This window comes from Papio anubis, chromosome 1 (assembly GCF_008728515.1).
Source record: "Papio anubis isolate 15944 chromosome 1, Panubis1.0, whole genome shotgun sequence".
Lineage (NCBI taxonomy): Eukaryota > Metazoa > Chordata > Mammalia > Primates > Cercopithecidae > Papio > Papio anubis.
Genome location: NC_044976.1, coordinates 162,507,468 through 162,529,718, shown reverse-complemented (window position 1 = coordinate 162,529,718; position 22,251 = coordinate 162,507,468). Strand labels below are relative to the sequence as shown.

The 22,251-nt window shown below is 37.3% G+C and overlaps 1 long non-coding RNA gene across 3 annotated transcripts in view; it reads right to left on the bottom strand.

Annotated features, from left to right (window-relative positions):
• The window catches only part of LOC103878853, a 65,360-nt gene extending 43,611 nt beyond the window's left edge, over positions 1-21,749 (bottom strand). The window contains exons 1-2 of one of the 3 annotated variants that reach the window (XR_001896511.3): positions 20,927-21,749; positions 16,486-16,627 (exon numbers count right to left, since the gene is read on the bottom strand). This is a non-coding gene — a long non-coding RNA (uncharacterized LOC103878853). The remainder of the gene's footprint in view (positions 1-16,485; positions 16,628-20,926) is intronic. The other 2 variants (XR_001896513.3, XR_639218.4) reach the window with 2 other exon arrangements.
• Between the last annotated feature and the right edge of the window lie 502 nt (positions 21,750-22,251).

The following is a 22,251-nucleotide window of genomic DNA, read 5'->3' as shown; positions in this document are numbered from 1 at the left end:
GCTTGGAACCTAGTCCGTGGCCTGGTGAGCAGATCCTTGACTTCCTAAGCTCCAGCTCGACTGACTCAGCCCTCTCCCTCAGCTCCTGCCCTGTGACTCCAGGACATGGCAGTTCTCCCCCAGGGCCTCACCCTCTGCCCATTTCTTCCAGTGGTATCCTCAGAGGCTCTGACTTGTTCTGGTCTCTTTTGCATGTGGTACCCTTGGGTGGTGTCAGGGTTGGGGTAGGAGACCAGGCTAGAGAGCTAGGTGGAGGGGGAGGAGGCTACTGTGGTGAGGACAAGGACATCAAGCCTGTTCCCCTGCACAGACTTGTTGAGGCAGGAGAGGCCTGCAAGTCAAGGGTATACAGGGCAGGGGGTTAGAGAAGGTCAAAGGTGGGGAGGGGAAGAGGGAGAGGCGTTACCAGTGGCTGTGGTGGCCATGGGAATAGGTGGTGGGGGAATTAGGACATCAAAGGAAAAGTTTTCCATCTGTTCCAGCTCCTACTTCAGGAGGGAGGCCATGGCTTCCAGGTCATGTGGGAGCAGGGAAAATGGAGGGAGGCTAGCTGGGGTCACATGGGGGGCTCTCGAGGGAGGAGAGCTGTAAAGTCAAGAGCTCAGTCATCTGGTCAGAGAAGTCATCACCTGTCAGGGCCTTCACCCTCCTCTCAGCCTGTTCTCCAGGACTCCCCTAAGGACCTTACAAGGCCCAAAGGGGTAGAGGAGTAGAGGCCCGGGAGAGTTCTTCATGGTCTAAGGGCTCGCCCAGGCCCTGTCCACACCTCCAGGAGTGGCACAGCTGCAGCACAGGCTCTGGGCACCAGTGGCAGTGGAGGAGGCAGCAGCACCATCTGGAGGAGGATCTGGACACTGCTCAGATGGTGCAGACGGGCACCAAGGTGAGAGTGAAGGATTCCATGGGGGCCGAAAAAAGGCGGCTGCAGCCTCTGCTGAAGAAAGAGGAAAGCCTGAGAGACTTGAACACGCATCCTCCTCCTCCTGGCTTCCAGGTGAGAAAAAAGGACACCTGACGATGGGGAATTTTATTTGAACTTTCCATTTCTGAATTTTGCCCTAACAGTCCATTAATCCTCTCTGCCAAATGTTGACTTTGTCCAGCTCAGTATTAAGATTTTCCCAACAAATATCTTGTCCCCACTTCTGCTCATAGGGTACCACTATTTTCCCAGGACATTATGCATAAAACTTATCATAAAACTTTGCTCTCCCCACCCTCCACCTGGCATATAATCAGGGATCAAATTCTGTCAATTCTTCCTTCACGATCTTTCCCAAACTCATTTCTGCCTATAAATTTCTTTCCTTTACCACTATCGTAGTGTAAAATTAGTACTTTATTACCTCTGATGTAGATCGTGGACAACTATATATAGTTAAATAAATATGAATAGAATATTGACACAAAATATAAAGACAGTTCGACATATATCTCACCATGTGCTAAAGGAAATTAGAGAAATATGTGTTCCTATCTGCCTGGCAAAAGGAAGCCAAGGATAGGATGAAAAGAGGTGGCATTTAAGTCTGAAAAATGAGTATTTAAATTGCTTCTGCGTTTCCAGCTTCTGTTCTCTCTAAGTCATCCTCCAATCTGTGTCCCACTCAATCTTTGCAAAATACTGTTTTAATTTTGCAAAGTAAGCAAAAGGGCTAGATTGATATTTTCTAGATGATAAGTTAGGCATTTTTATTTGGGAACAATGCAGTCACTTTAAGAAATAAATAGACAGTTACGTTGTGTGAAAAGAATGTCTATGGCCGAGCGAGTTGGCTCACGCCTGTAATCCCAGAACTTTGGGAGGCCGAGGCCAGCGGATTGCCAGAGCTCAGGAGTTCCAGGCCAGCTTGGGCCATGGAGAAACCCTGTCTCTATAATAAATACATAAATAAATATATGTTCATTCAAAAAAAGGAATAAAAGAAAATAATGTTTGCCAAGAAATCTAAATATTTGTGCACTAAACCTGGATAACGGAAATTTCCTGGAGGGAATGTATATGTATAAGTTTTTAGAAAAATGATTAAATGAAGAAATGGTTGCAATGATGTTAAATAATCTAGATTTTCTAATATGGAGTCAATTTTGGACAAACAGGTGAAATTGATGAAGTTATCTTCAGTGCCTAGAATTCTATTTGTTGCCATATTTGGTATGCCTTCCCTTACTCAACCATCCGAAACCTTCATATTCTTCTGTAACCCCTTTTTTTAAGCCTATTTTCAGGTGCTTTGGCCATACTGAGGAGTCAGTTACTGATACCAGCTCAGATTAATGAACATCTTCCCAGTAGAATTTATAGGTGAATACAGATAACATCTTTTGTTGGTACTATCTTTGTATTCCTAGCATAAGTCCCTGGTTTTCATTAAATGAACAAATAGAGAACAAACAAGAATTTAAAAGTAAATGATTGAATTGAAGACATAAAGGAAAAAGAAACAAGGAAGATGAATAGAAAGACAGATAAACTAACGGGGAAAATAAGAGTTTAACACTGAAATTTCTGGTATTAACCATTGGGTAAGAAAAGTCAGCAGGGAGATATTGATGTCTTCAAATATCTAGTGAAATTATACCACATACATGGTCATCAATGATGATGGTTGTCATACATAAGAGTAACATTATAAACTACATTATAATGAAAATGCAATGAGAAGTCCTATGTTTTCTAGTTCTTTAATATTTTTGTGTAAAGCACCCATATGTGAAATATTGTGAAACAAATCATCACCTAAAATTAGATGCCATTATCATTAATGGTGATACATATATGTATATGTACCAATGATATATCTGTAAAAATACAATTAAAAGCAAATGGCTAAATTTAATATCTAGACATTTTGTAACAGTTGTAATGCTTACTATAAGTCTATAGTATTCTGCAGATCGGGGCAATCTTCTTTACTTAATCCCATCATTTAGAAAAAACACTTGAAATGTAGAAGCATCTTCTGAAACTGAATGTATGTGATCATTGATAATAATATTGGAATAAAGTTGTATCTTTCTATCCATCTCATACTGCAAAGCCAACTATATAGTATGGAAAATTTTCCTCTCATTTCTGACTTTCATTCATCTAATGACTTGCCTAGATTGGAAAAGCTATCTTATTTTTTTAAGCTTCCCTCCTCATGTCTTATTCAGCATACATTTTGAGGACAGCTGGAGAAGCACATAATGAGTCACATTAATAACTGAAGACAAAGAATGATGGGCATTCTTAAAGGTAGGGGGAAAGAAAAACTGAGAACACGCAGATGTTTGTGTGCAGCCAGGAGTAAATTAGCAATGCATGTAGTGTATCTAAGATCAGAGATGAAGATGTCATGAAAAGGAAGCCTGTGAATATGATTCTCAGCACCATAGCAACACGTGACATGCTGGAATGCCATTACCTTGAAGCCACACAGCCTATCAATGCAGTTACTCCACCTGGAGAAAAATGGGAGAAAAACCCACTCAAACTTACTCCTTTTTTACAAAACATCTCTAAGGGAATTTTAATCAATGGGAAGTTTGTTTTCACTAGAAAAATGTCAGGTAATGTAGAAGAAGCTAGTGCTTCATTATCTAAGAGGGAAGGCACAGAAGGGGAAAGAATAACTTGAAAGGAAAATAAATTTAATTTTCCATAGAAAGTGGGAGGGAGATAATAGTAAGAATTTGACTTGTTTTCTAACATAACCAATATTTCATAAGAAAATGATAATCCCTTGTTAAATGACATAAAAAATAATATAAAATTAGACCCATAAAATAATTGTAAGACTTGCAACAAGTAAACTTTGATAAGCCTTGCTGTTTTCAATGTCTTTTACTTTTCTGCTTTTAGTATTTCTATTTTCTGTAATGTGTTGTGCCCCTAAATTCAATATATTCTTCCTAAATTTATCTATTCTGATTGAAACTGTATCCTTTCAATGCTCTAATTTCTTTAACCTAAGTATTTCTTGGTTTAGTAAGATTTTTCCTATGTCAAGGCAAAGATCTCTTCCTGCTCATTTAAATCTAATACCAGATGTGAGCAAAGGGTTGGTGATAGATAATTATTTAAATTGAACTCTCCATGAGTAGGGCATCAGGTTACCACATCAGATTACTGTATAGCTATTACCAAAATCCATTTTCAATTATACCTCTAGGCATTTTGCAGAGGTAAAGGATGGGAGCTGTTATGCAGAGGGTATAGTATGTATATAGCTAAGAAACGACTATTTGAAGTTTGCAGTGTGGTACAAGTTATGTACTTTGTTTACATCCCTACCTGAATTAAACTACTAATTATATCCACCACAAACACAAGAGAATGCATTTGTAATGGAAAAACTCTAATTGATATTCTTTTGTTTGGTTCATTAAGGAGGAGACAATAATGATTTGAGACCAAATGAAAACATAATTTAAGAGGAAACCCAAAAATCAAGAAAAATATCAGTGATTGAAGAACACATGAAATAACATTACTCAGCAGAGAACTAGAAGATACTGGGATTAAAAAATGGATCTGCAACACAATGATTTTGGACTTTCTGAAAGAGATTCCTCTTGCCTTCTAAGGCAGTTAGTTCTTTACTCATTCCAGCACACCATAAACCATCATCCTCAAGTGGATCTTCTAAAGCATGCCTTGTTTTAAGCAAAGAGAACATGTACTGCACACTTATCATTTGCTACCTGTAACTGCACTTCTTTTTCATAGCTCTGTCAGACACGCTGGTGTGTTATAACATTCTGGTTGAACCCAGTCATTCAAAATAATATACTGTAGTCACAAGCCCTAGCAACAAGTGAGAAGAATCTTGCTGCTTACCCCAAATGGAGAGAGGTCACGGTAATTTAGTGACAGATATGAAAGCAGTCATCACTGAATGATATTCCTCCTAGAGTGTCTGAAGTGTTATGGCTATTCTGCCATGATACATCTACCAGACTAATTACTATACATTTCTGCTGTTCCTCATGGGGAATAAATAGTAGGCAGATCTGAAATGTGTATCTGAAGATATTTACATTTTAGTAGAAAATTAAAGTGAATGACTGCCTACATATGTAGCGTGGCAGAGCTGGATATAATTTTTGAAACATACCATAAAAATACCATAAGCATAGACTGTTGGCAAGAGTTGCATGAGTGCATATCAAGAAGCTGGCAAAAATGTGTCTGACAAATTATTTCATGTACTAGCTTGATCAAAAGGTATTTGAAATGAATTTAGGTGTGGAGCTGAGAAATAAACAGATAAAAATGCAAATATGGACAATAGAAATAGCTATAAAAAGAAGTCATTTGGTGAAGGGGAGATCCAGGAATTTCTCATAAAAATTAAGATGATGAAATATGGGGAACAAATGTTATCATGGGTCTACAGACAAATACACTCAAGTCAGAAAACAAAGTAAACAATACAGAAAAGGAAATGAATCCTATTAGATGCCATTGCAAAGGTACAATTTAGACTTGATTGAAATAGACTCATGACTAAAATCCATCACTAAGGAAATATGCAATGTTTAAAAATAAAAACAGTTTTAATAAAAGAATACATTTTTATTTATATAATATCCATAAAACTGAACATGGTAATATGGTGAAGATTATTTGTTTATGAATAAAAATTAAAAGAACCAGAGCAGTTTTCATAAGAAAACAAACCATACATTTCCTGAGAGAATTAATGATGTGGACAATTCTCTTCTAAGGTGAACCACAGAATTTCAGAAAACATCTGATTTTAACATAGTCCAAGATTGAAGTTTCTTATTCTTCTTTTAGAACATATCCAAAAGCAATTTGGAAAGCAAGCTCCATTTTTGATGAAATTAGGAGACAGTGGTAATCTCAAATCACAATATGTGAATCAAAAGCCTTCCCAACTTAGTAAAGGACAAACTGCAATGCAAGAGGATCCTTAGCGGATATCAGATATTACACATCTCAGATACAACTGGTAAGACACAAATCTCTCAAGCAAGTGACATTTACTGAGGGCCAATACTTTCCTTTTTCAAAACAAGAGAATTGTGATCACTGGCTGATGGTTGGAGTTTTCCTGAATCCAGTTGGCATGACAAAGAAGCTGGTAGGAAGAGGAGAATAAGAAATACAAGAAGCTCCATTTGCAGTAGCAGTTAGGAAGCAAAGAGATGGAGGTGAGGGAATCTGCAAGGTGGCTCCAATCTCTGGTAGCCAAGACAAGTAAAGGCTAAGAAGACTAAGAGGACTTCTTGCTATTACAAGAGAAACACACCACTTACAAACTAATAACCTAAAAGGAACAAACTAGTGCTCAACATCCCTAATAATGAGGAAAATGCAAATTAAAACCACTATGTGACATCACCTCACAATTGTTAGGGTGGCTGATATCAAAAGGACAGGACATAAATGTTGATGAGAGTGTGGAGAAAATGAAACCCTAGCACACTGGTATTGGGAATGTGGATTGGTATAACCATTACGGAAAGTGGTATAGAGATTCCTAAAAAGATTAAAAATAGACCTACTGTATCACCCAACCATCCTTCTTCTGAGTGTATACCCAAAGGAGATGAAATCACCGATTCATAAAGTCATCTGCACTCTCTTGTTCATTGAAGCATTATTCACAATAGCCCAGATATTGAAACAACCTAAGTATCTGCTGGTGGATGAATGGACTAAGCAAGCACACACACAATGGAATATTATTCAGCCTTAAAAAAGAAAAAAATCCTGTCATTTGCCACAACATGGATGAACCTGGAGAACATTATGCTAAGTGAAGTAAGCTAGACACATAATGAATATTTTGTAATCTAACTTATTTTTGGAATCTTTAAAAGGATAGAGAATAAATAGTGATTACCAGGGGGTAAAAGGTTTGGATAGAAAATGGGGAGATGTAGGTCAAAGAATAAAAAGTATCAGATAAGTAGAAAGAACAGGTCTAGATATGTAATGTACGACATGAGGACTATAAGTAATAAAATTGTATTTGGAATTTACAAAAAAGTAACTATGTGAGATGATAGATATGTTAATTTGCTTCACTACAGTTATCCTTTTACCATCTATGTAGCCCATAACATCATGATGTAAATCCTCAAATATGCATTATAAAATTTATTTAAAAATTTTTTAAAAGTATAAAATAAAAGGAATGAATTAAGGAACTATACACAATGACTAAAAAATAAAGGAAGAAAGATATCAAGACATAAAGTAGAAATTATAATAAATATAATAATAAATTCAATGCAATAAATAGAAAAAATTTTAATGAAAAAAAATTTATTGGAAAGCAAGAAGAAGTACAAGAACTCAAAGAAGATATGGCAAAATAACATAAGCTAGAAAAGTTTAGGAAAGAAGTGGATTAGAAAACAAATCAAACCATTACAGATTCGAAGCCCATGTTGAAAACAACATAATGGAATATAAACCTAGCTAAAAACACAGTAATAAATATATAAACAGCAGTGATGAAAACAAGCAAAATACAAGGTAAGAGGATCATTACTGAAAAAAGATTCAAGGGACAATGTAAATATACAATACCAATAAAGGAGATCTAACATATGCATAGTTGGTACCCCTAAAGAAGAAAACCAAAATGATCAAAAATAAAAATATTCAAAAATATAATTCAAAGATACTCTCTGGAAATAAAAGGGCCTAACATGTCAGAGGAAAACCTGACATAAAAAGATCAAAGCTGAGGCATATCCTAATAAAGTTATTGGACTTCAAAATTAAGGAATTCTTGTAATATCCAGACAAAAAGATTTAAGTCACTTATAAGGGAAAAATAATCAAGTGGGCTTCTTATATCTTCATAGTGATAGCTCATGCTGGCGGGGAATGTTGGCAACCAATAGAACAAGATTAAAATTTATCTAAATCAGCAATGAAAATATGTAAGAGCATAGCTAATTAAATAAACAGACCATATATTGATTCTGACATATATGTATATATATTTTTCATATATATATATGTAAAAACAGAAAGAATAATATAAATTATAATGAATGGATAAAGACTAAAGTAGTGTAATATCAATGTGAATTGATTAAACTATAATATTAAAAGTAAACAGTTCTTATATCAGCTTCCAAACCAGGACCAAGCTACATTCTGTGTATGCATGCTGCACATAAAACACAAGTGATGAGAAAGTTGGGAAATACAAGGGTGAATAAAGACATAGCCAAATGCACCAAGGGAAAGCAGGAGTCATGAATCTAATGATAGGCAAGGTTGAATTCAAAATGTAATTCAACAAGGAGCACCTTACAATGAAGACATAATAGTTTTAAATACATACCTACATTTCTAACCAGTACACTGAATACAAATACCAAAACATGACACACTGAAGCATTAGGATTAATAAAACAAAGATTATGGGTATAATAAGCTAAAATAGAGAAACAGTACCTGTAGGAAACTTTAATTCACTTTTCCAAACCCATGAAGAACAAGGACACAACTAGAAGCAAGGATAACAGCAACACTATCTAACCACTTTTAAGTCTTACTATGCACCAAACACTAATTTAAGTGCGTTTTACGTGCTAATGGATTTAATCTTTTAAAGAAACTAATGAGGCAAGAATTCTAATCACAATCAGTTTAAAGATGAGGAAAATAAAACACAGAGAGGTCAAATATCTTGTTCAAGGTAAAATAGTAAGCAGGTAAGTTAGAAATTTGAACTTCACGAGAATACCTTTATGGTTTGACCTCTTAACTACAACTGCCTCTCATGTAGAAAGAGGTAAGTGAAGTAATGACAATGTAGGTGTGTTTGGTATATACCAAACTTTTTGCCTGAATACCTTCTTTGCAAACGCACATTTGTCCCAAATATTGAACATAGTTTACTAGGTCACAAAAATATCTCAAAACATTCTCCAAGCAGATACAGTACAGAATACAGTAACTCCAATCACAATTCAGTAAATCTGAAACTTATATTGTATAAAGGTAACTTAAAAAATTACAGCATACATATAAGTTGTAAAAGAACTTTCTCTTACATTACTTTTTAGACACAGAGGAAATCAAAATAGAAATAAAAATGTATTTTGATATGTATGCTGATTTAAATCAGTACCAGAAATAAAAGTCCCTGTGCCACTATGTAAAGCTAATCCTTTCCTCTGTACCTTAGATCACATCACCCCGGCATTCTCATAAATAATCTGTTGATTATCTCTTGTCTCCTCTATATATATTCAAATCCATTTTGTAATGGCTGCTTCCCAGGGGCTTTTAAATATGGACAAGATTTTCCCATAGAAGAGTCTACCTTTCAAACTCTTCGGCTGTTTATCTATCATCTATCTATCTATCTATCTATCTATCTATCTATCTATCTATATATCTATGTCTATCTGCATCTATTATCTATCTATCTATCTATCTATCTATCAATTATCTATCTCTATCTATCTGTCATCTATATATCTATCTATTTGATCCAAGATCTCACTCTGTTGCCCAGGCTGGAGTGTATAGCTCACTGCAGTCTCAAACTTCTGTGCTCAAGCTGTCCTCCCAAAACAGCTTCCTGAGTAGCTAGGATGACAGGTGCTTGTCACCATTCCCAAATAATATTTAACTTTCTTTTTACATGCAGGTTCTTGCTATGCTGCTCAGACATATCTCGAACTCCTGGAACTATATTGCTCAGAGTAGTCTCGGACTCCTGAACCTTCATCTCCCATTCACAGCCAAACTTCTTAAATGAGTTGAATATATTTAATATTACAGGTTTGACATTTCTCAACTCACAAAAATCTGGCTTTCTGTCTCATTTATACTCTAAAACAGTTTTCAGTTATATTACTTTGAAACAACTCAACAACCATCTTCATGTTACTAAATGAACATTTCACAGCCTTCCACATTTCTTAGTCACATGAATGCTATTGACCACACCGTCCTTTAAAGAAAAGTTATTTTTTATTTTAATAGGTTTTGGAGGAACAGGTCATGTTTGGTTACATTAATAAGTTCTTTAGTTGTAGTTTCTGAGATTTTGGTGCACTCATCACCCACCCCAAGCAGCAATGTACACTGTACCCAATGTGTAGTCTTTGATTCCTCACCTCTACCACCTTTTCCCCTGAGTCCCCAAAGTCCGTTGTATCATTCTTATGCCTTTATGAACTCATAGCTTAGCTCCTGAGTTAGAACATAAGATGTTTGGTTTTGGCTTTCCATCCCTCGGTTACTTCACTTAGACTAATAGTCTCCAATTTCATCCAAGTTGCTGCAAATGCCATTATTTTATTCCTTTTATGGCTGAGTAGTATTCATATATATACACACACACACATATATATACACACACATATATGTGTGCATGTGTGCGTGTATGTATATGTGTGTGTGTGTGTGTGTGTGTGTGTGTATATATGTATCACATTTTCTTTATCCACTCATTGATTGATGGACATTTGGACTGGTTCCATGTTTTTTCCAATTGCAAATTGTGCTGCTATAAACAAGCATGTGCAGGTATCTTTTCATATAATAACTTCTTTTCCTCTGGGTAGATACCTAGTAGTGGGATTGCTAAACCAAATGGTAGATCTACTTTTAGTTTTTTAAGGAATCTCCACACTGTTTTCCATAGTGGTTGTACTAGTTTATATTCCCAACAACAATGTAAAAGTCTTCTCTTTTCACCACATCTACACCAACATTTATTATTTTTTGTTTTTTTGATTATGGTCATTCTTGCAGGAGTGAGGAGGTATCACATTGTGGTTTTAATTTGCATTTCCCTGATAATTAGTGATGTTGAGCATCTTTTCATATGTTTGTTGGTCATTTGTATATCTTCTTTTGAGTGTTGTCTATTCATGTACTTAGCCCACTGTTGCATGGGATTGTTTGCTGACTTGAGTTCTACATAGATTCTGGTTATTAGAATCTAGAAAGGACTCAATCTTTGTCAGATGTATAGATTGTGAAGATTTTCTCCCACTCTGTGGGTTGTCTGTTAACTCTTTTGATTATTTTTCTGTACCGAAGGTTTTAATTTAATAAGTCCCATCTATTTATTTTTGTTTTTGTTGCATTTGCTTTTGGGTTCTTGGTCATAAAGTCTTTGCCTAAGTCAATGTCTAGAAAGGTTTTTCCAATGTTATGTTCCAGAATTTTTATGGTTTCAGGTCTGAGATTTAAGTCCTTCATCAATCTTGAGTTGATTCTTGTATAAGGTGAGAGATGAGGACCCAATTTCATTCTCCTACTTGTGGCTTGCCAATTATCCCAGCACCTCTTGTTGAATAGGGCATTCTTTCCCCACTTTATATTTTTGTTTGCTTTGTTGAAGAGCAGTTGGCTGTAAGTATTTGGGTTTATTTCTGGGATCATTGTTCTGTTCCACTGGTCTATGTGCCTATTTTTATACCAATACCATGCTGTTTTGGTGACTATAGCCTTACAGTATAGCTTGAAGTTGGGTAATGTGATGCCTCCAGGTTTGTTCTTTTTATCAGTCTTGCTTTGGCTATGTGGGCTCTTTTGGGGTTCCATTTGAATTTTAGGATTGCTTTTTCTTGTTCTGTGAAGAAAAATGGTGGTATTTTGATGGAAATTGCATTGAATTTGTAGATTGCATTTGGCAGTATGGTTATTTTTACAATATTGATTCTACCCATCCATGAGCATGGGATGTGTTTCCACTTGTTTGTGTCATCTATGATTTCTTTCAGCAGTGTTTTGCAGTTTTCCTTGTAGAGGTCTTTCACTTCCTTAGTTAGTTATATTCCTAAGCATTTTAATTTTTTTACAGCTATTGTAAAAGAGGTCGGGTTCTTAATTTGACTCTCAGCTTGGTTGTGATTGGTGTCAGAGATACTGATTTGTGTACACTAATTTTGTATCCTGAAACTTTGCTATTTCTAGGATACATTTACCAGTTCTAGGAGCTTTTTGGGTGAGTCCTTAGGGTTTTCTAGGTATACGACAGTAATATCAGTGAACAGTGACAGTTTGATTTCCTCATTGCTAGTTTGGATGCCCTTGATTTCTTTTGTCTGATTCCTCTGGCTAAGACTTCAGGTGTTATGTTGAATAGAAGTGGTGAAAGTGGATGTCCTTGTCTTCCTTGTCTTCTTCCAGTTCTCAGAAGGAATGCTTTCTACTTTTTCCCTTTCATTATAATGTTGGCTGTGGGTTTGTCATAGATGGCTTTTGTTACTTTAAGGTTTGTCCCTTCTATGCCAATTTTGCTGGGTTTTGTTTTGTTTTGTTTTTGTATTTTTAGTAGAGATGGGGTTTCACCGTGTTAGCCAGGATGGTCTCAATCTCCTGACCTCATGATCCATGCGCCTCAACCTCCCAAAGTGCTGGGATTACAGGTGTGAGCCACCGTGCCCGGCCGAAGATTTTCAGCAAAAAGGGATGCTGGATTTTATCTAGCTGGATTTTGTAAGATGTTTTTTCTGCATCTATTGTGATGATCATTTGATTTTTGTTTTTAATTTCATTTTTGTGGTGTATTATATTTATTGACTTGCAGATGTTAAACCATCCCTGCATCCCTGGTATAATACCCACTTGATCATGGTGGATTATCTTTTAGATATGCTGTTGGATTTGGTTAGCTGGTATTTTGTTGAGGATTTTTGCATCTATGTTCATCAAGGATATTGGTCTGTAGTTTTGTTGTTCTTATTGTTATATCTTTCCCTGATTTTGCTATTAGGGGGATACTGGCTTCACAGAATGATTTAGGGAGGATTCCCTCTTTATCCTGTGGAATAGTGTCTACAGGATTGGTATCAGTTTGTCTTTGAATGTCTGATAGAATTCAGCTGTGAATCTGTCTGGTCCAGGACGGTTTTTTGTTGGCAACTTTAAAATTGCCATTTCAATCTCTCTGCTTGTTATTGGTCCCTTCTAAGTTTCCATATCTTCCTGGTTTAATCTAGGAGGGTTGTACTCTTTTGTATTTCTGTGGTATTATTAGTAATATCTCCCATTTTGTTTCTAATTGAGCTTATTTGGATCTTTTGTCTTCCATTCTTGGTTAATCTCACTAATGGTCTATTAATTTTACTTATTTTTTCAAAGATTCAGCTTTTTGTTTCCTTTTTTGTATTTTCTTTTTTCAATTTCATTTAGTTCTGCTCTGATCTTTGTTATTTCTTTTCTTCTGCAGAGTTTGGGTTTGGCTCGTTCTTGTTTCTCCAGTTCCATGAGATGTGACCTTAGATTGTCTATTTGCTCTTTCAGACTTTTTGATGTAGGCATTTAATGCTATGAACTTTCCTCTTGGCACCACTTTTGCTGTATCCCAGAGGTTTTGATATATTATGTCACTATTATCATTCAGTTCAAATAATTTTTAAATTTCCAACTCAATTTCATTGTTGACCCAATGATCATTCAGGAGCAGGTTATTTAATTTCCATGTATTTGCATAGTTTTGAGGGTTCATTTTGGAGTTGATTTCCAATTTTATTCCACTGTGGTCTGAGAGAGCATTTGATATAATTTCAATTTTCCTACATTTATCAAGACTTGTTTTGTGACCTATCACATGGTCTATCTTGGAGAAAGTTCCAGATACTGATGAATAGAATTTATATTCTGTGATTGCTGGGTAGAATGTTCTATAAATATCTGTTAAGTCCATTTGTTCTAGGGTATAGTTTAAATCCATTGTTACTTTGTTGACGTTCTGTCTTGATGACCTGTCTAGTGCTGTCAGGGGAGTATTGAAGTCCCCCACTATTACTGTGTTGCTGTCTATCTCATTTCTTAGGTCTACTAGTAATGTTTTTTTAAATTTGAGAGCTCCAGTGTTAGGTGCATATGTATTTAGGATTGTGATATTTTCCTTTTATCATTGTACAATGTCTGATATGGTTTGGCTGTGTCCTTACCCAAATCTCATCTTGAATTCCTACATGTTGTGGGAGGGACCTGGTGGGGGGTAACTGAATCATAGGGGGAGGTCTTTCCTGTGCTGTTCTCATGATAGTGAATAAGTCTCATGAGATCTGATGGTTCCATAAGGTGGAGTTTCCCTGTACAAGTTTTCTCTCTTTGTCTGCTGCTATCCATGTAAGTATGTGACACTCCTCCTTGCCTTCTGCCATGAGTGTGAGGCCTCCTCAGCCACGTGGAACTGTAAGTCCATTAAACCCTTTTTCCTGTATAAATTACAGTCTTGGGTATATCTTTATCAGCAGCATAAAAATGGACTAATACAATGTCCCTCTTTGTCTTTTTTAACTGCTGCTCCTTTAAAGTTTGTTTTGTCTAATTTAAGAATAGCTACTCCTGCTCACTTTGGTGTCCATTTGCATGGAATGTCTTTTTCTACCCCTTTACTTTAAGTTTATGTGAGTCCTTCTGTGTTAGGTGAGTCTTTTGAAGGCAGGGGATACTTGGTTGGTGAATTCTTATCCATTCTGCAATTCTGTATCTTTTAAGTGGAGCCTTTAGGCCATTTACATTCAATGGTGGGATTGAGATGTGAGGTATTATTCCATTCATTGTTTGTTGCCTGAAAACCTTGGAGTTATTTATTTATTTATCTATTGTATTTTTGTTTTATAGGTCCTGTGAGATTCATGTTTTAAAGAGGTTCTGTTTTAATGTGTTTCCAGATTTGTTTCAAGATTTAGAACTCCTTTGGCAGTTCTTATAGTGCTCACTTGGTTGTGGTGAATTCTCTCAGTTTTTGTTTGTGTGAAAAACACTGCATTTTTCCTTCATTTACGAAGCTTAGTTTCGCTGGATACAAAATTCTTGACTGATAATTGTTTCGTTTAAACAGACTTAAGATAGAGCCCCAATCCCTTCTAGTTTGTAGGGTTTCTGCTGAGAAATCTGCTGTGAATTTGATAGGTTTTCTTTTATAGGTTACCCAGTGCTTTTGCCTCACAGCTCTTGAGATTCTTTATATTGACTTGAGATAAACTGATGACTATGTGCCTAGGCAATGATCTTTTTATGATGAATTTCCCAGGTGTTCTTTGAGTTTCTTGTATTTGGATGTCTGGATTCCTAGCAAGGCCACAAAAGTTTTCCTCAATTATTCCCCCAATTATATTTTCCAAACTTTTAGATTTCTCTTCTTCCTCATGAATGACAATTATTCTTAGGTTTGGTCATTTAACGTAATCCCAAACTTCTTGAGGCTTCGTTCATTTCATAAACTCTTTATTTCTTTGTCTTTGTTGGGTTACTTCTAAAACCTTGTCTTCCAGCTCTGAAGTTTTTTCTTTTGCTTGTTCAATTCTATTGCTATGACTTTCCAGTGCATTTTGCATTTCTCTAAGTTTGTCCTTGATTTCCAGAAGTTGTGATTGTTTTTGTTTTTTATTTATGCTATCTATTTCACTGAAGAATTTTCCTCTCATAGGCTGTATCATGTTTTTTATTTACGTTGGACTTCACCTTTCTCTGGTGCCTCCTTGACTAGCTTAATAATCAATCTCCTGAGTTCTTTTTCTCACAATTCAGAGATTTCATCTTGGTTTGGATCTATTGCTGGTGAGCTGATGTGATCTTTTGGGGGTGTTAAAGAACCTTGTTTTGTCATATTACCAGACTTGTTTTTCTGGTTCCTTCTTATTTGGGTAGAGTATGTCACAGGAAAAATCTGGGATCAAGGGCTGCTGTTCAGATTCTTTTGTCCCACGGAGTGCTCCCTTGATGTGGTGTTCTCCTTCCCTAAGAGATGGGGCTTCCTGAGGGCTAAACTGCAGTGATTGTTTTTGCTCTTCTGGATCTAGCCACCCAGCAGAGCTACTGGGCTCTGGGCTGGTACTAAGGAGTGTCTGCAAAGTCTTGTGATGTGATCCATCTTCAGGTCTTGCAGTCATGGATACCAGCATCTGCTCTGGTGGAGGTAGCAGGGAAGTAAAGTGGACTCTGAGGATCCTTGGTCATTTTTTTTTTGTTTAGTGCACTGGTTTTGTGTTGGTTGGCCTCCAGCCAGGAGGTGGTGCTTTCAAGAGTGCCTCAGTTGTGGTACTCTAGAAAGGAAGCAAACTTGCCTTAGGGTCACTTGGTTAAGTATTCAGGTTTCTCAGGCAGTGTGCAAGGCCATAGAGCTCCCAAGAGATTATGTCCTTTGTCTTCAGCAACCAGGGTGAGTACAGAAAGACCACCAGGTGGGGGCAGAGTTAGCTGTGTCTGAGCTCAGACTCTTTGGGTGGGGCTTGCTGGGGTTGCTGTGGCAGATGGGGATGTGGTTACCAGGTCAATGGAGTTACGGGTAAGTCAGGGGGATTGGGCTGCCTCTGCTGAGTCATACAGGTGGCCAGGGGAGTGTGGGGAAGTTGGTAGTCACAGGCTTCATCCCACTCCCACACAGCCCGCAGGCCTAAAGGCCAGTCATTCCCACCTTGCCCCACCAACAGCACTGAGTCTATTTCCAGGCAGCCAGTGACCAGGGCTGAGAACTTGCCCCAGACCACCAGCCTCCCTGCTGAGAAAGCAAGCGAACTCACAGTTTGTCGGTATCTCAGGGAGCCTAAAGCAGTGATCCAGTCCTTTCAAAGGATCTGTGGAGTCTCTCAGCTTTTCTGGTGTGTCGCTGTGGTCGTTCGTGGAGCAAAAGTTCACCACATGAGTCTCCACATGCTGCTCTCTCTGTCTGAGCAAGAGCTATAAGCTAGTCCTGCCTCTTATCCACCATCTTAATCCCCCAAACCCATACCTTACTTTTTAAAACACTCTCTTCCCTTGGTTTCTGTCACACAGCACTGTCCTGATTTCCTTCTATCTCACCGGCCATTCCTTCTCCATTTATTGTATAAAGTTATCCTTATAATCCATTGTCTAAAGGCTTAGATCTTCACCTTCTTAACTTCTAGTTTCTTCTTTAGGTTTTTCCCATTCTGCATCCTCTTCCTATATCATCTCCTCTACACACATAACTTTACCACCTTTATGCAGTGCACATTACTTTAAAATCTCTAGCCCAGAAGTCGCTGTTTCAGATGTGTATACAAAACTGCCTAGTTTCAATGACAGTTCAAATTCAATATGTATAAAATCAAACTTAGCCTCTTCTCTTCTACTGTCTCAGTGAAAGATACTTTCACTAACTCAGTTGCTGAAGCCAGAACTAAGAAGCCTCCTTGACAACTCGCTCTCCCTATGCCTTCCCATGTTCAATCTATTACAAAACTTTGTTGATTTTATCCCCTAAGCATACTTTAAATCTATCCAATTCTCTTCATATTCACTATTGCTTCTATAGTTCAAAATCAAATGGTTATAAAGTACTTAACACATATTACTAAATTCTGGACAATAATACTTAATAAAATATGCAAAATATAAAGTAAAATAATATATGAAGCCACTTGCCATTTTCTTAATTTCAAAAAAATATATATATATACACCAATGCTCAGCCCAAGTGCTGCTTGTGGGGGAAAATCAACTTTAAATCCAAGGCATCTTAGAGGACACAATGTGACTGAAACAAATTTAACACAATCAACTTATTAGAAAATGGAAGGTTCATCATTCCTGTGTTTGGCAGCCCTCATAAAACTTTTCCTGTTACCTTACTGGAGGTGGAATTTGGGAACTTTGTTTAGAAGGAGCAATAGGAAGTAGAAGGTTTTAGGTTCAGATACATCTCTCTAATTTGCAAAGTAATTTATGAATGTTTAATTGTCATCTCAAGAGGTAGATGTATCCTGAACATAAAGAGAAGAAATAATTTTATAGGAAGGCTCCATGGATAACACAATCCCTTCTTCATTCGACAGCATCATTTAGCATTCAAGTCGACAATAAAGACCTGACACATTTTAGCTTCAAGTTTTGCTCTTAACCGCTGTGGTCTACTATACTACCTGCCATTCAAAATAACAACAACTTGTGAACCAAAGACAAGGATCAGAGACAAGGCAGAAAATAGTGTCATCAACTGTAGAATATGCCATGCGGGGTTGATAGGACTTAGTCTTCAGTTCATGAGAAACATGTCCTTGGCTGCCCAAAAATAATAAATCCTTTTGGTAACAGTCAAGATAGGCTGCCTCAGTGAAAAACAGTCCTCAGGATTTCAGTGATTTAAACAGCAACAGCTTTATTTCTCATTACCACTCTACAAGTTCATTGTTGTTCTCTTTTAGAAAGTGAAGCTCAGGAAGCCTCAATCTCTTTGATTTCACCATTGCTGAAGCAGGAAAACAGGGAGATGACAAATAGTGTCCTGACTTAAAGTTTCTGCCTAGAAATGACATAAATCATGTCTACTCACATGGTCCTTTTCAAAGCAAATTCTCACAAAAGGTGTAGGAAAGTGTAATTCTACCTTGTACCTGGAAGGAGCAGCATAAGGTCTATCTGATGAATGAAACTAATACCTCAAAAAGACTTTAAATCAGAGGACCCAATTAAGCCATACCCAGTTTCCTGACCCACAGAAACTGTGAGATAATATATGTTGTGTTAAGTCAGTTTAAAACAAAGCAAACAAACCAAAAAACAGACAAAAACTAATGACTACAGTAATAATCACAACTTTACAGAATATTGAGGTCCTAAATCAGAATGGTGTTGCAACACCCAGTGAAAGATAGGAAGGCCTGAAGTCTACCCTGTGTATATTCCTGTGTGCTGTCTAACCTGTGGCTGCTCTGTGCATCAGGACAAGCATGAAAATAAGCTAAATATGATTTGAAAGTTGCTTGGTACTCACAGAGGTAGGGCAATGGAGATAATTTAAAACACCTATTTCCACATTGCATTTTACCAGGGATAGAATAGATTAAACCTCTGATATTCTCTCCCCTGGATATTGCTGGCACAAACACCTCACTCTTTCTTATGAATGCTCCTCAAATCTGCCAATCTGCATTATTCTGGAAGTTGATTATTTTGCTGATCAGGCCAATGGTGAACAAAGTTTTCTCTGGTCACCAAATTCATAAGACAATACTTTTTTTTTCTATGGATTAGGGTTGACACAAACTCGGTACTGAGAGTTCGTCTTCTCAGCCTTAGCCTAGGAAAGTCAGGATGAAATACTCCAAATTCAACTGTGTGTCTAGACCAGTCCTCTAAACCAAGAGTAATGTAAAGGAGACTGTAGAAACTGGGCTTCACATAGAAAAAATAATTTATTTGGACTGTTGTAAAAACATTAAGCTAATCCTTAGGAACTAGGAAGGTATCACAGCTGTCACTTGAAAATCTGTCACCTCATGAGGGGAGCCTCATTATTACAGAGTATTTTACTCTTATCATTAAAGAAAATGGGCCATACCACTCCTCAGGAGGCTGTCCTAACTCATTCTGTGTGTCCTTGGATAGCCGAAGGCCATAATCCTCACCTTGCTGAACCTGAGAGACTAGGGGTAGGAGGAGCACGGGCTTCCTACCTCAATCTGACTCATATGTTTTATATTTTCAGCAATCCCTGCAGTGGAAAGGTGCCATACTTCTGTCCACTTGTTATGGGGGGAATTGTGCCACTCCAAAAAGTGATCAGAGTCCTAACCCCCAGCACCTGTGCATGTGACCTACTTGGAATTACGGTCTTTGCAGATGATCAAGTTGAGATTATTAGTGTGGAGCCTAATCTAATGTGATTGGTGTCCTTCTAAAACACAGAAATTTGGACACAGCGACAGACATGCATTCAGAGAGAACAGCATGTGAACATGAAGGCAGAGATCAAGATGATGTATTTACAAGGCAAAAAACACCCAAGATCGCCAGTAAACCACCAGAAGCTAGGAGGATAGACATGAGACAAATTCACTCTCTGGGGACGGTGGGGGAACCAGACTCAGCCCTCAGAAGGAATCTGCCCTGCCAACACCTCGATCTCAGCCTTCCAACCTTCAGAACTGTGAGACAATATATTTCTATTGCGTAAGCTACCCAGTTGGTGGTATTTTGTTACAGCAGCCCTAAGAAATTAATACAGCACTGCAAGTCCATGTCTCCCTGAAGACGCTAGGCCTGATAACATCAAGATTTCATTTGCCTGGAGTTCGTCTTCTAAAAAAAAAAAAAAAAATTGTCTAGGCCTATCCAATGATTTCAGTTAATCCTGCTTTGAAGTCCTACACTTTTCCTTCAGAGACCAGATTTTCCTGTCTCACATACTGAGATCTAATAATATCACTATTTCAATAAATATGGAAAATTTTTCCTGAAACAGGACTCTTTGATGACATAATTACAGAAATCTCTATAAAAAAAAGGAAAAAGTACTCAGTAATATGAAAATTGAAATTATACTGGTGACAGTCTATTGTACACAGCATGCTCGAGATTATATGAGCCAATGAATGTAGCTATGAATGTTTAAAAGGCCTTGTCCCATTTAAAACAGTTTGGAAAAGCAATGGATTGCATTAAACAATATAATAATATGAACATATTAATATTATCCAGATTACTAAACTAATACTGAAGAAATTATCTTTAAATAGAAGTATTCTAGAAAGTTTCTAGAAAAAAATTCCATTGGTTGTAGTTTTTGTGTTTAAACTCCTCTCTACTCCATGGAATGTAAACTTATCTACAGGTTTCATTCAAAATTACATAAAGCAGTATAAATAAATATGTCTATTACAAACACTTTATTGCTATGTCTTTATGGATGGTTTCAGGGAGAAGAAATCCTGTGGACTGTAGATTGTGTTTAGTACAGGAGGCATTCTCCCCAAATCTGAGTTTGTCTTTTAAAATCACTACTGAGGGCCACTTGTTAAGTATCAGATTGTGGTAATCAGATTAAAAAATAAAATATGTGTGTTTACTCAATCTAGTATATATCAAAGCTCTCTCTCTCTGGCCTGCCCATATATTCAGAGTCCTGAGTGCCAGTATGTGGCCCACCACTGGCAATTCCAGCAGACCACTGGAAGTCAGTCTGCCACCTGACTTCCCCCCAGAATTAAAGCAGCCACTCACCTGGCTCTGTGTATTGGTTGAGGAGGCAGGACTTCACTGGCTGGGATTACACTCTAGGAACTGACAATTTACTACTTGTGTGACCTGAGTTGAGTCACCACCTGAAAACTGAGGATAATAAGAGTATCTACTGTTATGGGTTTTATGATGATTAAATGAGATCATAATATAAAATGATTAACACACTGCCTGGTATATAGTAAGCACTGAACTGTATCAATTCAAATTATCATCCAATATTTACTAATCTCCCATGTTGTCAGCCACTGTGCTGGGCTAAAGGGACCTGAAATTAGTTCATAATTGGCATGAATTAACCACAAGCTCAGCTGTTTCAAGGAAATGTTTGTGCCTAACACATGAGATTGTAACTCTTCTTGTATATTACAAAACCAGAGCTTAAGTTCCATCACAGATGTAGACTAATAGAAGTATGTTCATAGAAAAATGAGTGGCAGGCAGGACAGTGTAGTGGCTGAAAGCATGAGCTCGAACCAAACTGCCTGGGCTTGGATCTCAGCACCTTTGCTACCTTGTGTAACCTTGGGCTTATTTATCTTCTCTATACTTTAGTTCCCACATAGAGTGTGTGTTACAAAGTGTCTGCTAGCACTATTAAGGACTAAAGCAAAGGCTACACATAGAGGAGATACAATTAAGTCATCCTGAGGAGAAGAAGGACTTCTGAAAGAAGTTTGAGAAGGGTTTCGAGGAATAACTAGAAAATGGGCTGGGCACCTTGGCTCTCTCCTGTAATTGCAACACTTTGGGAGGTGGAGGTGGGAGGATCACTTGAGCCCAGGGGTTCAAGGCTGCAGTAAGCTATTATAGCACCACTGCACTCCAGCATGGGGAGAAGAGCAAGACTCTGTATTAAAAAAAAAAAAAAAAAAAGGAAATGGGCAGGTGCAGACTTAGGAGAAAGGATGTAATGCATTTGGATAGAAGACAGTGTGTGCAAAGGCAGACTTTGAATAATGTAGTATAAAGCAATAGCAAATAATTCCATGGTTTTGGAGCATAGGAAGCTCAGTGCAAGGGGTAGACAGTAGGAATTTATGTTGAAAAGCAGACACGAAATAGATGCACTGCATAATGAATATTGTATGACTCCCTCAGAAGTGCAAATTTTATTTCATTAGCGATGGGGGTGCCATCAAAGGTGTTAGGGGAGGAGAAATGCATGTTGATTTATTATTCAGTAAATATTTATTGAGTGCCTTTTATTTTAAGCAATGTGGATACAGAGTATATAAGTGAGACCAGTTCCCTTTTGTTCAGAAATCTGCATTACACTAATGGCAGAAAGAAAATAAACAATGTGA